The sequence below is a fragment of the Ranitomeya imitator genome, chromosome 3 (assembly GCF_032444005.1).
Source record: "Ranitomeya imitator isolate aRanImi1 chromosome 3, aRanImi1.pri, whole genome shotgun sequence".
NCBI classification, from domain to species: Eukaryota; Metazoa; Chordata; class Amphibia; order Anura; family Dendrobatidae; genus Ranitomeya; species Ranitomeya imitator.
The window spans coordinates 474,657,990-474,674,263 of NC_091284.1; positions in this window are offsets into that span (position 1 = coordinate 474,657,990).

A 16,274-nucleotide genomic window follows, 5' to 3' on the forward strand; every position below is an offset into this window, starting at 1 on the left:
GGCGAGGACGTACTGGTGGCCGCATATGGTCCGAGATGTCAGGGATTATATTCTGGCGTGTGTCTCCTGCGCCAAAAATAAATCTCCGTGTCAAAGGCCAGCTGGGTTGCTCTATCCCTTGCCGGTGGCAGATAGGCCCTGGGAGATGGTCGGGATGGACTTTGTCGTGGGTTTGCCCAAGTCTCGCGGCTGTACCATCATTTGGGTCATCACCGATCATTTCTCGAAAATGGTGCATTTGGTGCCGCTACCATGGTTACCTTCTGCACGGGCCTTGGCTGCGTTGTTCATTAAGCACATCTTCCGCCTACATGGTATGCCTGACAAAATTGTCAGTGACCGGGGTCCCCAGTTTGCGTCTCGGTTCTGGAGAGAGCTGTGTCGTCTTCTCAGTATTGAGTTGAATCTCTCTTCTGCTTATCATCCCGAGACGAATGGGTTGGTAGAGAGGGCCAACCAGACCTTGGTCACATACCTGCGACATTTTGTTTCAGCCAGGCAGGATGACTGGGCATCCTTGCTATCATGGGCAGAGTTTGCGCTGAACAACGCCGTAGCTGACTCCACTGGACAAACCCCATTCCTCCTCAACTATGGTCAGCATCCACGGGTACCTGTGCCTATGCCCGTGTCTTCCGCAGACTCCAGGGTGGCAGACTGGGCTGTGGAGGCACGGAATATTTGGGACCGCACTCAGGATGCCATTCGGGCCTCTAAGGAGAGAATGAGGTCCTCCGCTCATCGGCGCCCCGCCCCGTCCTTTGCTCCTGGCGACTTGGTGTGGCTCTCCGCCCGTAACATCAGGCTGCGAGTTGAGTCTACTAAATTTGCTCCTCGCTACTTGGGTCCCTTCAAGGTCCTCGAACAGGTTAATCCTGTGGTCTACCGTCTGGCCCTTCCTCCACGCCTTGGTATCACCGACACCTTTCATGTGTCCCTCCTTAAGCCCGTATACATGTCTCGGTTTTCTGAGTCATCTGCCGGGACATCGGGTTCGTCTACGGACGATTTCGAGGTGAACGCTATCTTGGGGTGCAAGGTGGTACGTGGCAAAAATTTTTTTTGGGTGGACTGGAAGGGTTACGGCCCTGAGGATAGGTCCTGGGAGCCTGCTGAGCACATTCGGGCTCCGCAGCTCATTGCTGCCTTCGAACGTAGCGAGGCCCAAGGAGGGGGGGGCAATGTTAGGGGTCGAGTTCCCGCTTCTGCACAGGGGGAATCTCGAGCCACCTCCGCTGCGGTCTCCCATTCTTGTCCAGCCGCAGTGGAGTCTGCTCAGCAAGGACGTCAGTCCCAGCGTCTTGCTCATTCTCACTCTGTTCTGAGAGTTACTGCTGCTTCTCCAGTCTCTGCTATTAAAGTCAGTGCTGGTCAGCAGCGAGCGGACTTCTCTGGGACTAAGTCCTTGTCTGCACGTACTGAGCATGCCCAGCGTAAGGTCTCCCGTTGGAGATCGACGGTCATGTGCTCAGGCTTTGCAGCACATTCCATTGGTCCTCTTGGCAGGTCCTAGAAGGGCAAAAGTGCTGTGGCCACTTCCTGTGCTGCTGCTATATAAACTGCGCATGACCGCACGGCCATGCGCTAGTATTGTCAAACAATTGCTAATGTGTGTATGTTGTGAGTGCAAGTCGTCCTTGGATACCCTTACCCTATAGTATGACTGTAAGCGGAAGGTGTATGGCTGCTACCTAGCGCCCGACTTATCCTACAGCACTAGTCACACATTATAGCGTCCAGTTGCTGTGACCGCCAGTACGGCGCCGTGCACTTCCTCTGTGCTTTCCTTACCCAAGCCTGGGTGGTTAGTGGCGTTGGTCAGTGCGGCACTGCATGCTCTTCTGTTTCATTTCACACCCAGTTGCGGTGTTGCGCCAGCAAGGGTCTAATCGGACTTCAATCCCAGTTGGGGTTGAGTTCGCTGACTACTTGCTCGCGCTTTAGGTGTGGTACCGCGGTCCTGTGCCTTAACAGGATTGCTTCTTTCACGCTGGGTGAGGTTAACCCACGCGTGTATACTTTAGTGTACCGCCATATAGTCTGCTAATTGCTAGCAGCAGGTTTTCACCTGCACGGTGGACCCCGGACTGCGAACGCATCTATACCATCTGTCTTGGTGCGTTCCGCCAGTCCTAACAGGTACAGCTGTGAGTAATGACCAGAAGCATTTGTGTCTAAGGCCTCAAGCACACTAGCGAAAAAAAATTGCGCGAAAATCGCACAAGAGGACTGAAATTTCAGTGTGAAAAATAAACAAAAGAACAACTGTTATTTGTTTCCATGCTTTTTATTTTTGTTATAAAAATAATAAAAAATAAAAAAAATACAAGGAATAAAACAATTCCACACATATTTACAATAGGCTGCAGTGGGGGGCTGCGTGCGTGTGTGTGAGTGGCATGTCCTTCTTGTGTGACTAGCATTTCAGCACTCACTCAGCAGTCTGTCTGCACTGTCGGAACATACCTGGCACTGCCTGGGTATGTCCCTGTTACATTTGCCACACGTCTATTTGTAGCAGTCAACACATCTCTCAGTTGCACAATTGTTCGTGCATCGATGGTTGACCTGACACTTCGCCCTTTTGCCAGGGCTGGGTGTGAAAGGTTGTTGCTGAAGGAGTTTCTCCTTGCGTGCCTTCTTTTCAGTCACATGAGAGTCACCAATATCTTTTGCAAGCTCAACCAGGAAGTTCACCCGTCTCTCCTGCACCCCAGTGCATGCCTGATAAAGAACATGAGCATTCAGTGCTGCCATGTCAATCATGTTGTAGAACACGGCGACTAGCCATCTCCGTGTTCCTGCACGCACGCTGTACTCCCGCACCATTTGGTTTATTACATCCACACCGCACTTTGTGTGGTTGTATTGTGTGACCGTGTTTGGCTTTCTTTTGTTGGTATCCTCAGTCTCAACCACGCTGTGCATGCTGCTGAGAATGTAGACGGCCTTCTTTCGTTTGGGTGCATACACTGTCAGTGTGACACCAGTGGTTGAAAACAGTGCGGTCCATCTGTCTAGAGGATTGAGGAAATTCCCGGCAACTCTTGTTGACTGTGCCGAGGATAGTGGTTTTCCGGCTAATCAGTCGTTGTGCAAGTGACAATGATGTAAAGAAATTGTCCGTGGTTACTGTTCTCTCCTTGTCCATGAATGGTTCCATCAGCCTCATCACTACAGTTTCGGACAGTCTCGCCCCACTGGGACGACTGGGGTCCTTGTCAAGATGTTGGAGGACATTACAGATGTACTTTGATTTCAAGTCGCAAGCCACCCAAAAATTGATGCCAAACTTGTCTGGTTTTGTTGCAATGTATTGCAGAAAATTGCGAGTCTTTGACGGGAAAAGCTTTTCATCAATAGTGATGTGTCGACCAAGGTTGGTGACAAAAGATCTCCACACATCGGAGATTGCAGCAAACTTATCAGTCTCCACTCGCTCACTGCGTGTGAACATGTCATCAAAGCGTAGGTGTTGCATGATGTCTTGGAAGTGGTTTCGGGTCATAGTTGCAATGATCCTTAGGTTTGCCAGGTTTGCTGACCAGCTGTCACGTAGTGATGGAACCTTGGTCACCCCCCGCAAGATAATCACTGAAATAAATGCCATTAGTTCTGGGAGACCCATGAACCAATCCACCTGCTCCATGTGATGTGCATGTTGAGTAGTCCATTCTTGAATGCTACGAAGCATGTCAAGAGTGATAAAACACAGGCAACAGGATCCCAAAATAACAGTGGGAGAGAAAAAAAAAAGAACTGGAACCGCCAGGAAAAACCTCAGAGCACTAGAAGAAGGGGACCAGGGCTGCTCTGGTCCCTGTCCTGCTTGCTTGCTTGCCTGCTGCCCACGGACTCCGCTCTGGTCACCACTTGGGTAACCCCTTCTTCTAGTGCTCTGAGGTTTTTCCTGGCGGTTCCAGTGCTTTTTTTTTTTTTTTTTCTCTCCCACTGTTATTTTGGGATCCTGTTGCCTTACTGGCTTAGGGTAGATATTTTTGTCCCATGAGCCGTTCGGGCTAAATGCACTATTTGGGTGTTTACTGGCCACTTAGGATTTTGTATACATCCGCCTGGGTTGGTTAGTTTGTCCTGTGAGCTGGCCACGTATGGTCTGCATCTAGTCCTAGGGTACAGGCAGGCTTATAGCATTGGCTATCAGTATGCTTATTATGGGTTATATATATTATTGTACTCTGTATTTACTGAGTGTTATGGACAGGGCCTTGCCTTTCTGTTTTTAAGTATGTTTTATTATGTTGTGTGTCAATAAAATCTTGTGTTTTTTCCTACATTATGTTTTCATTTTTTATACGTGGTGTGCATAACTGGAGTGATACTTTTCTTTCTGCTGGTTATATTTGGCTGTTTTATATACTGCGTGGGCTGTGTTATATACTACGTTGTTGTACTATATACTACGTGGGGTGTGTGTTGTGAGTTCCGTTCTGGAGCTCCCTCCTGTGGTTGCTAATGGTATTTTTGCGAGTTCTGCCCTTGGGCTCCCTCTGGTGGTTTCTAGTGGAACTGCTGCTCCGTTAGGTAGCTGTAGCAGCCGCCTTCACTAATCGCCTTGCCTGGGTTTGTTATTTAAACCTGCTCTGGGCTTTAGTCCATGCCTGCTGTCAATGTTCTTGGTTGGATTTGATTCTTCCCTTGGATTTCTCTGATGGCCAGTCCTTGTCTGCAAAAGATAAGTTTTGCTAGTTTTGTTTGTCCATTTGTTTGGACTCTATTGCTTTGCATTTTGTCTCTTTTGTCCAGCTTGTCACTATGTCTTATTCAGGCTAGCTGGAAGCTCTGGGAAAGCAGATTTGCCCCTCCACACCGTGAGTCGGTGAGGAGTTCAATTTTGTAAACTCTGCGTGGATTTTGTAGTTTTTAATACTGACCGCACAGTATCCTTTGCTCTCTGTCTATCTAGTTTAGTATTGGCCTCCCTTTGCTGAAATCTAATTTCATTTCTGTGTTCGTCATTTCCCTTTCCTTTCACAGTCAATATTTGTGCGGGGCTGTCTTTCCTTTCGGGGGTTTCTCTGGGGCAAGATAGCTTTCTATTTCCTTCTTTAGGGGTAGTTATATCTGAGGCTGTGACGAGGTGTCTAGGGAGTGTCAGGAACATCCCACGGCTATTTCTAGTTGTGTTGTTAGGATTAGGGACTGCGGTCAGTAGAGATACCACCTTCTCAGAGCTCGTTCCATGTTGCGTTTTAGCCACCATGTCATTTTAGTGTGGCCTCTTAACCACCAGGTCATAACAGTACAGCAGGCCCAGAATGAATTGAATGCATCTCAAAAGAAGGAAAAAAAAAAGAGTTCTGAACCATTTTTTTTTCTGTGCTCTGTTCTGTCTTCTTTTTCCTCTTGATATCTGAGTGGTGCTGGATATATGCTCTGGTATGGAGGTTCAGGGTTTGTTTTCTCGTGTGGATCAACTTGCTGCAAGAGTCCAGAGTATCCAAGATTATATTGTTCAGACTCCAGCTCTAGAGCCAAGAATTCCTACTCCTGATTTGTTTTTTGGGGGACAGATCCAAGTTTTTGAACTTTAAAAATAGCTGCAAATTGTTTTTTGCTTTGAAACCCCGTTCTTCTGGTGATCCCATTCAGCAAGTGAAAATCATCATATCCTTACTGCGTGGTGATCCTCAAGACTGGGCATTTGCTCTTGAAACAGGGAATCCGGCATTATTGAATGTAGATGCATTCTTTCAGGCGCTCGGATTGTTGTATGACGAACCTAACTCTGTAGAGCATGCTGAGAAAACACTGTTGGCCCTGTGTCAGGGTCAGGAAGCGGCAGAGTTATATTGCCAGAAATTTAGAAAATGGTCTGTGCTCACTAAATGGAATGAAGAGGCGCTGGCTGCTATTTTCAGAAAAGGTCTTTCTGAAACCCTTAAAGATGTTATGGTGGGCTTTCCTACGCCTACCGGTTTGAGCGAATCTATGTCTCTAGCCATTCAGATTGATCGGCGCTTGCGTGAGCGCAAGGCGGTGCACCATATGACAGTGTCCTCTGAGCGTAGTCCTGAGCCTATGCAATGTGATAGGATTTTGACTAGAGCAGACAGGCAGAAATTCAGACGTCAGAATGGCCTGTGTTTTTACTGTGGTGATTCAGCTCATGCTATTTCTGATTGCACTAAGCGTACTAGGAGGGTCCCTAGGTCTGTTACCATTAGTACTATACAGCCTAAATTTCTCTTATCTGTGACCCTGATTTGCTCATTGTCGTCCTTTTCTGTTATGGCATTTGTGGATTCTGGCGCTGCCCTGAACTTAATGGACGTAGAATTTGCCAAGCGCTGTGGTTTTTCCTTGGAACCTTTGCAGAGTCCTATTCCCTTAAGGGGGATTGATGCTACGCCATTGGCCAAGAATAAACCTCAGTACTGGACACAGTTAACCATGTGCATGGCTCCAGCACATCAGGAAAATATTCGTTTTTTGGTGTTGCATAATTTGCATGATGTTGTTGTGCTGGGTTTTCCATGGTTACAGGTACATAATCCAGTGCTGGATTGGAGATCTATGTCTGTGACTGGTTGGGGTTGTCAGGGGATACATAGTGATATTCCTTTGATGTCCATTTCCTCGTACCCTTCTTCTGAAGTTCCTGAGTTTTTGTCGGATTTCCAGGATGTATTTGATGAGCCCAAGTCCAGTTCCCTGCCTCGTCATAGGGACTGCGATTGTGCCATTAATTTGATTCCGGGCTGTAAGTTCCCTAAGGGCCGACTTTTCAATCTGTCTGTGCCAGAGCATGCCGCTATGCGGAGTTATGTAAAGGAGTCCTTGGAGAAAGGGCATATTCGCCCGTCTTCGTCACCATTGGGAGCGGGATTTTTTTTGTTGCCAAGAAGGATGGCTCCTTGAGACCCTGTATAGATTATCGCCTTCTCAATAAGATCACTGTCAAATTCCAGTATCCGTTACCTTTGCTTTCTGATTTGTTTGCTCGGATTAAGGGTGCTAGTTGGTTTACTAAAATCGACCTCCGAAGGGCGTATAATCTTGTGCGTATTAAACAAGGTGATGAATGGAAAACAGCATTTAATACGCCTGAAGCCCATTTTGAATATCTTGTAATGCCATTCGGGCTCTCTAATGCTCCATCGGTATTTCAGTCCTTTATGCATGATATCTTCCGGAATTATCTGGATAAATTTATGATTGTGTATTTGGATGATATTTTGGTTTTCTCCGATGATTGGGAATCTCATGTGAAGCAGGTTAGGATGGTGTTTCAGGTCCTTCGTACTAATGCGTTGTTTGTGAAGGGGTCTAAGTGCCTCTTTGGAGTTCAGAGGGTTTCTTTTTTGGGTTTCATTTTTTCTCCCTCGGCTATTGAAATGGACCCTGTTAAAGTCCAGGCCATTCATGATTGGACTCAACCTACATCTGTAAAGAGCCTTCAGAAATTTTTGGGCTTTGCCAATTTTTATCGTCGCTTTATTGCTAATTTTTCTAGTGTGGTGAAGCCTCTGACCGATTTGACGAGGAAGGGCGCTGATGTGGTGAATTGGTCCTCTGCGGCTGTTGAGGCCTTTCAGGAGCTTAAACGTCATTTTACTTCTGCCCCTGTGTTGCGTCAGCCGGATGTTTCTCTCCCTTTTCAGGTTGAGGTTGATGCTTCTGAGATTGGGGCAGGGGCCGTTTTGTCTCAGAGAAATTCTGATGGCTCTTTGATGAAACCTTGTGCCTTCTTCTCCAGAAAATTTTCGTCTTCTGAGCGTAATTATGATGTTGGCAATCGGGAGTTGTGTTGTGAATTCTGTGGCAGAGCTCCCTCCTGTGGTCACAAGTGGTACTTCGGCTGATTCTCTCTGTGAGCTTCTGTTGGTGGAGGGAAGTGGTACTGCGGCTTCTGAGTTTCCTCCCTCAGGTGATCTGGTGAGGTCGTTAGGTGCTTCTCTACTTAACTCCACCTAATGCTTTGATCCTGGCTTCCTGTACTGTTATGAAAGGCAATTCAGTACCCCAATGGACATAGCGGTCAGAGCACATACAGTGATCTGACAATAACCCAAAATCATAGAACGAGCTCTGAGACGTGGGAACTCTGCAGACCGCAATCCCTAATCCTCTCCAAACAACACTAGAGGCAGCCGTGGATTGCGCCTAACTCTGCCTATGCAACTCGGCACAGCCTGAGAAACTAACTAGCCTGAAGATAGAAAATAAGCCTACCTTGCCTCAGAGAAATACCCCAAAGGAACAGGCAGCCCCCCACATATAATGACTGTGAGTTTAGATGAAAAGACAAACGTAGAGATGAAATAGATTCAGCAAAGTGAGGCCCGACTTTCTTAACAGAGCGAGGACAGAAAAGGTAACTTTGCGGTCTACACAAAACCCTAAAGAAAACCACACAAAGGGGGCAAAAAGACCCTCCGTACCGAACTAACGGCACGGAGGTACACCCTTTGCGTCCCAGAGCTTCCAGCAAAAAATTAGACAAGCTGGACAGAAAAAATAGCAAACAAATAGCAAAGAAGAACTTAGCTATGCAGAGCAGCAGGCCACAGGAATGATCCAGGGAAAAGCAAGTCCAACACTGGAACATTGACAGGAAGCCAGGATCAAAGCATTAGGTGGAGTTAAGTAGAGAAGCACCTAACGACCTCACCAGATCACCTGAGGGAGGAAACTCAGAAGCCGCAGTACCACTTCCCTCCACCAACAGAAGCTCACAGAGAGAATCAGCCGAAGTACCACTTGTGACCACAGGAGGGAGCTCTGCCACAGAATTCACAACAGAGTTGTTGGCTATCAAGTGGGCATTTGAGGAGTGGCGACATTGGCTTGAGGGAGCCAAGCATCGCGTGGTGGTCTTGACTGATCACAAGAATCTGATTTACCTCGAGTCTGCTAAGCGGTTGAATCCTAGACAGGCTCGGTGGTCTTTGTTTTTCTCACGTTTTGATTTTGTGGTCTCGTATATTCCTGGATCTAAGAATGTGAAGGCTGATGCCCTTTCTAGGAGTTTTTTGCCTGATTCCCAGGGAGTTCTTGAGCCGGCTGGGATCCTTAAGGAGGGGGTGATTCTTTCTGCCATCTCCCCTGATTTACGGCGGGTACTTCAGGAGTTTCAGGCTGATAAACCTGACCGCTGTCTTGTGGGGAAATTGTTTGTTCCTGGTAGATGGACTAGTAGGGTAATTTCTGAGGTTCTTTGTTCAGTGTTGGCTGGTCACCCTGGGATTTTCGGTACCAGAGATTTGGTGGCTAGGTCCTTTTGGTGGCCTTCCTTGTCGAGGGATGTGCGTTCGTTTGTGCAGTCCTGTGGGACCTGTGCTCGGGCTAAGCCTTGCTGTTCCCGTGCCAGCGGGTTGCTTTTGCCTTTGCCTATTCCTGAAAGGCCCTGGACGCATATTTCCATGGATTTTATTTCTGATCTTCCTGTTTCTCAGAAGATGTCTGTCATCTGGGTGGTTTGTGACCGGTTTTCTAAGATGGTCCATTTGGTGCCGTTGCCTAAGTTGCCTTCCTCTTCTGATTTGGTTCCATTATTTTTTCAGCATGTGGTTCATTTGCATGGTATTCCGGAGAATATTGTGTCCGATAGAGGTTCCCAGTTTGTTTCTAGGTTTTGGTGGGCCTTTTGTGCTAGGATGGGCATTGATTTGTCTTTTTCTTCTGCATTCCATCCTCAGACAAATGGCCAAACGGAGCGAACCAATCAGACCTTGGATACCTATTTGAGATGCTTCGTGTCTGCTGATCAGGATGATTGGTTGACCTTTTTGCCGTTGGCCGAGTTTGCCCTTAATAATCGGGCCAGTTCGGCTACCTTGGTTTCGCCTTTTTTTTGTAACTTTGGTTTTCATCCTCGTTTTTCTTCAGGGCAGCTTGAGCCTTCTGACTGTCCTAGTGTGGATTCCGTGGAGGACAGGTTGCAGCAAATTTGGACTCATGTGGTGGACAATTTGACGTTGTCTCAGGAGAAGGCTCAGCGTTTTGCTAACCGTCGTCGGTGTGTTGGTCCCCGGCTTCGTGTTGGGGATTTGGTCTGGTTGTCTTCTCGTCATGTTCCTATGAAGGTTTCTTCCCCTAAGTTCAAGCCTCGCTTTATTGGGCCTTATAAGATTTCTGAAATTATCAATCCAGTGTCTTTTCGTTTGGCCCTTACAGCTTCCTTTTCCATTCATAATGTGTTCCATAGATCCTTGTTGCGGAGATATGTGGTACCTATGGTTCCCTCCGTTGATCCTCCTGCTCCCGGTGTTGGTTGAGGGGGAAATGGAATATGTGATAGAGAAGATTTTGGATTCTCGTTTTTCGAGGCGAAAGCTTCAGTATCTGGTCAAGTGGAAGGGTTATGGCCAGGAGGATAATTCTTGGGTTGTTGCCTCCGATGTTCATGCTCCCGATTTGGTTCATGCTTTCCATTTGGCTCATCCTGATCGGCCTGGGAGCTCTGGTGAGGGTTCGGTGACCCCTCCTCAAGGGGGGGGGGGTACTGTTGTGAGTTCCGTTCTGGAGCTCCCTCCTGTGGTTGCTAATGGTATTTTTGCGAGTTCTGCCCTTGGGCTCCCTCTGGTGGTTTCGAGTGGAACTGCTGCTCCGTTAGGTAGCTGTAGCAGCTGCCTTCACTAATCGCCTTGCCTGGGTTTGTTATTTAAACCTGCTCTGGGCTTTAGTCCATGCCTGCTGTCAATGTTCTTGGTGGGATTTAATTCTTCCCTTGGATTTCTCTTATGGCCAGTCCTTGTCTGCAAAAGATAAGTTTTGCTAGTTTTGTTTGTCCATTTGTTTGGACTCTATTGCTTTGCATTTTGTCTCTTTTGTCCAGCTTGTCACTATGTCTTATTCAGGCTAGCTGGAAGCTCCGGGAAAGCAGATTTGCCCCTTCACACCGTGAGTCGGTGAGGAGTTCATTTTTGTAAATTTTGTAGTTTTTAATACTGACTGCACAGTATCCTTTGCTCTCTGTCTATCTAGTTTAGTATTGGCCTCCCTTTGCTGAAATCTAATTTCATTTCTGTGTTCGTCATTTCCCTCTCCTTTCACAGTCAATATTTGTGGGGGGCTGTCTTTCCTTTTGGGGGTTTCTCTGAGGCAAGATAGCTTTCTATTTCCTTCTTTAGGGGTAGTTATATCTGAGGTTGTGACAAGGTGTCTAGGGAGTGTCAGGAACATCCCACGGCTATTTCTAGTTGTATTGTTAGGATTAGGGACTGCGGTCAGTAGAGATACCACCTTCTCAGAGCTCGTTCCATGTTGCGTTTTAGCCACCAGGTCATTTTAGTGTGGCCTCTTAACCACCAGGTCATAACAGGTGTGTTATATACTACGTGGCTGTGCAATATACTACGTGGGCTGTGTTATATACTACGTGGGCTGTGTTATATACTGCGTGGGCTGTGTTATATACTGCGTGGGCTGTGTTATATACTGCATGGGCTGTGTTATATACTGCGTGGGCTGTGCTGTATACTGCGTGGGCTGTCTTATATACTATGTTGACTGTGCTATATACTGCATACATATTCTAGAATACCCGATGCGTTAGAATTGGGCTACCATCTAGTATATTATATATTCACCATGCGACAAGTGGGCCTTCGTACCTTCAAATGCCATGGTTTAATTTTAGTCCCAGTCTGGCACTGGTTGGCACCCTAAGTTTCTATGGTATGACGCCCCCAGTCGTCGGTGGCTAGCCCTAAAACCCCTAGTGTACCCTTAACCTAGTGTGTAGTAAAAACATCAGCAAACATAGTTATGTAGTTTTCTATGGACATATAGTTATGTAAAGGAAAGCGGCCAAATGGGTAGTAGAAAGAAATTGCAGTGTTACAGAGACTATGTAACGTGACTGATCAATAGTGTTGTAAATACAAAAAGGCGGAGGGCACCGCTGAATATACAAATATTGGGGCTTACCATGGACTTGCAAAACTACAATCTGACCAGGAAAAAGAACAAAAGATCATGTCCACACGTATGGGAGCACCACAAAAAAATATCGAAAATACTAAAAAATTTTATTGATAAATCTCACAAGAAATATGTACAGCAAAAAACAATTCACACAGAAAACATGTCTAAAACATTTATAAGTGCAACAAACAGCACAAAAACTCCACAAAAGTCATATCCTAATATGGGGAAAATGACAAACCACATCCCTGTCCCCTCAGAAAGTAGAAGTATACATACATATATGTGCACATATATGTATATATATATATATATATATATATATATACACACACATGTACACATGCATACATATGACATGCAATGACCTATAGTGTGACCATACACAATAAAATCAATATGCCAAAAAATAGGGCATGTTTGTATATATATATATATATATATATATATATATATATATCTACTATATAAAGCTGAATGTGTGTATGTGTGTGTGTGTATGTGTGTGTGTGTGTGTATGTCCGGGATTGGCATCTGCACCGTCGCAGCTACAGCCACAAAATTTTGCACAGTCACACGTCTGGACCCCGAGAGCATCATAGGCTACGTTGTGAGGTGAAATTTTAACCCCGCGCTTTCCAATTCACCAAACAATTTTGCCCCTATCTACATAATGGGGAAAAAAGTGAAAGGAAAAGTGTTGGAGGCGTCGCAGCTACAGAAACAAAATTTTGCACAGTCACACGTCTGGACCCTGAGAGCGTCATAGGCTACATTGTGAGGTGAAATTTTAACCCCGCGCGTTCCAATTCACCAAACTATTTTTCCCCTATCTACATAATGGGGAAAAGTGAAAGGAAAAGTGTTGGAGGCAAATTGACAGCTGCCAGATGTGAACAAGGGGGACTTAAAGAATGAGAGCGATGGCGCCAAAGAGTATATACCGTACAGTTGCTAAGGTGGGGCCCCGACATGAGATACTCACCACACATGGGGATATGAACACACACACAAAATGCGCCACACACTACCACGTGCTTGAACACATATACCACCCTCAGCACACATTTCACCACACATACACCAACCTTGCCACATAAAAGTCGAAACACAAAAGTCGCCGCTCAAAACTCGCCACGCGCAAAACTCGCCACGCGCAAAACTCGCCACATGCAAAAACTAGGCTCACGCAAAACTCGCCACAAGTGCAAAACTCACCTCATGGAAAACTCGCCACACGCAAAACTTGCACACGCGGAAAAATTGCCACATGCACAAAATTTGCAACACATGCAAAAGTTGCCTCACACAAAACTTGCACATACTCAAAAAGCACCAGACATAAAACTCACCATGCGCAAAACTCGCCATGCGCAAAACTTGCTGCACACAACTTGCTACACTAACCTCTCACATGCAACTTGACACACAAAAAGTTGCTACACGCATGTTGCCACACAAAACTCATCTCACAAAAGTCGCTACATGCATGTCGCCACACACAACTCAACACACACAACTTGACAAACGAAACTCGCCCTAAAACACACACAAGTCTGGTATTAGCCTTCAAAAATAAAAATCTGATTAATAAGCAGACAAACTACAAGAGCAACAAATGTACCATATAGGAAATACGGCAGCTGTCGGTCACATGACCTGTCTATTATGTGTATGTGTGAGCTAATATATACTGCCAGGGGGGAGGGCTTCCTGTTGGCTGGGGATCAGGCTGCCAATTTATCTTACAAATACTCAGGTAAAAATACTGAGCAAATAACGTGTGAACGAGGTCTAATACAGGAGATCACACAGGTATATACTATATACAGGGGAGATGACACACAGATATATACTATATACAGGAGAGATGACACACAGGTATATACTATATAGAGGAGGAGATGACATACAGGTACATACTATATACAGGAGGAGATGACATACAGGTATATACTATATACAGGAGGAGATGACACACAGGTATATACTATATACAGGAGCAGATTACCTACAGGTATATACTATATACAGGAGGAGATGACATACAGGTATATGCTATATATAGAAGATGACATACAGGTATATACTATATACAGGAGGAGATGACACACAGATATATACTATATACACGGGAGATGACACACAGGTATATACTATATACAGGAGGAGATGACATACAGGTATATACTATATATAGAAGGAGATGACATACAGGTATATACTATATATAGGAGGAGATGACATACAGGTATATACTATATATAGGAGGAGATGACATACAGGTATATACTATATATAGGAGGAGATGACATACAGGTATATACTATATACAGGGGAGATGACACACAGCAGGTATATACTATATACAGGGGAGATGACATACAGGTATATACTATATATAGGAGATGACATACAGGTGTATACTATATATAAGGGAGATGACAAACATGTATATACTGAGGTGAAAATGAGAGGTGTGAGGTGAAAATGAAAAGGTGTGAGTGCAAAATGAGAGGAGTGAGGGAAAATAGTGTAGTGATCGGAAAATGACAGATGTGAGGTCGAAATGACAAGTGTTAGGGGGGAATGAGAGGAGTGAGGGGGAAAATGAGAGATGTGATTGGGAAAATGAAAGATGTGATTGGGAAAATGAGAGGCATGATGGGAAAATAAGAGAAGTGAGGTGCTATAACTAACCACAGATATTTACTATGCCCAGGCAACGCCGGGCTCTTCAGCTAGTATATATATATATATAGTTCCCAGATCACAGCAAAAAGTACAATGTGTGCATATGCATAAACCTGCTAATATCACAGTACCATATAGCCCTATGAAGATGGATCAAAATAAATGCTGACAGGCAAATAAATAGTTAATGCCTAAATGGCTACAAAAAATGAAGCCAGACAGATAGAAGGGCCACTAAATATGATAGGGTCCATGCATATCTAAGTCAAGCACATACATATACCTAGTGGGATCCAAATGTCGATGTTAGATCAAGACCACGTGCACACTGATAAAGAAGAGAGGAAAGGAGACAGGGATGTGGACTGTGTTATATACTGCATGAAATTCAAGGGAAAAGAAAGCGGTCACTAGGGAGCGCTGTGAGGGTCACAGTTACAATTGAAAGCAAAAGGTCCACCGCAGCTCCAGCCGTTAACCTTCTAGGAAGATACAAAATGCAGTAAATAGTAATAACGGTCCTGGGAGCGCTGGGAATGAGACCAAAACAAGGATTTTAGTGTTGAACCACAACGCGTTTCAACGGTTAAACCGTCTTCATCAGTTGGAAGTTTATTAAAGGAGAACAGGAAGGGGTATTTAAACAAATAGCAACCAATAAAATTTGCAGTCAGCAGGTCACATAAGAACGAGTCACATGATAAAATAGTAAGGTCACATGGTAAAAACACAATAGGAACAAAACTATGTATCTATAAAAAAAGATTAAATAAAGCCTCTAGACCTGATTAAAATATAAAACATGGTAAAATGCAAAAAATAAGACAACATATAATAAAATTACACTATAAAAACACTATAAAATGATTGAAAACAGAGAGATCACTTGTTAACCCTTTCAATGGTAAGATTTAACCCTTCAGGCGCCAGAGTCCCCAATTTAAAAATCCAGAAACTTTCCCTATTAATCAAGCTCCCATACCGATCAGATACATTTTCTGGTATAAAATCTATAATCGTCAGTTTCAGAGATTCTAAATTTTTTTGGTGCTTGGTTAAAAAATGCTTTGATAGGCTATGCAACATAAAACCATTCCTAATATTTTGGCGATGCTTGTTCAGTCTTGCGTGCATGGTCTGTATAGTCCGTCCAACATATTGGAGCCCACATCCGCATTCTATTAGATATACTACAAATGAGGATTAACAGTTGACATGGTAGTTGATTCTGTAATTAATATTAGTAGTATTGGATGTGAATTCTTTAACACCATTTCTGATGGAGTTACAACACAGACATTTTGCAGATCTGCTAGCAAAACAGCCGGGATTTATTGTTAGCTGGGTCGCGGATGTGGCACTGGGGCTAATAACTGTATTGCTGGGTGCAACTAGGTTGCGGAGTGTGCGATTCCGCCTATAAATTATTCTGGGATGGGTAGGGATGTGACCTGAGAATATCGGGACACCTTCCAATATGAACCAATATTTTTTCAAAAGTCTCTGGATAGTAGCATGAGATTGATTAAAGGTTGTAACCAAGCCAAAGGATTTAGCACCCTGACTAGTTTTACTTTTAATTTTCTGTATACATTCATATTGGGACAATATTCCTGTTTTAGAAAGGGCGTCTTGAACCAGTTTTTTAGGGTAGCCTTTTTGTAAAAAACGTTGCTCTAAGACTTTGGCCT